General features: G+C 43.5%; 1 protein-coding gene across 1 annotated transcript in view; it reads right to left on the bottom strand.

Moving 5' to 3' along the window:
• Positions 1–573, bottom strand: part of skor1a (SKI family transcriptional corepressor 1a) — an 11,983-nt gene that overhangs the window by 8,053 nt on the left and 3,357 nt on the right. The window lies entirely within an intron of this gene.

The following is a 573-nucleotide window of genomic DNA, read 5'->3' as shown; positions in this document are numbered from 1 at the left end:
CCTTCAAACCTGCATTAATACCCCGCGCCATAAATCGGATCAATAATTACCACTGGATCTGCTGCTGGATTGTTTGGAGCCATAAGGAGGAAGAGGAGGAGGAGGAGGAGGAGGAGGAGGAGGCTCGTGCAGGAGAAGCACCTGTCCGTCCTTTTCAGGGGGATACACCTGGAGAAACCAAAGCACGCAGGCCTGTTTAATCACGGGGGCCAATTAAAGGCCATTAGCTGCAGTTCTTCACTTAATTGAGGCAATTTTCTTCCTTCAAAAAACAAGAAGAGAAATGAGTTTTACATGAAATAAAAAAATACAACAACAAAACACAGAAACGAAAAACTGTGCGGACACATGAAAGCTTTATATAACGGGAATGAATATAATAAACAAATCAGGATCAATTATTGCGGCTGTTATTAAAACGTAGCAGCAGAGGGGGGGTAGGGGTAGGGGGGGGGTCTTATGTGTTATTTATGTTGCTCAACAGCACTCAACTTAAATTACAAGTAATTTCTTTCATGTGTCAGGCAGATTTTAATGTTTATTTCGGGCCACAGTTCAGCTCGCCCTGCTTGG

This window comes from Kryptolebias marmoratus, linkage group LG15, assembly GCF_001649575.2.
Source record: "Kryptolebias marmoratus isolate JLee-2015 linkage group LG15, ASM164957v2, whole genome shotgun sequence".
Taxonomy (NCBI): domain Eukaryota; kingdom Metazoa; phylum Chordata; class Actinopteri; order Cyprinodontiformes; family Rivulidae; genus Kryptolebias; species Kryptolebias marmoratus.
This window is presented reverse-complemented; position numbering and strand designations above follow the sequence as displayed.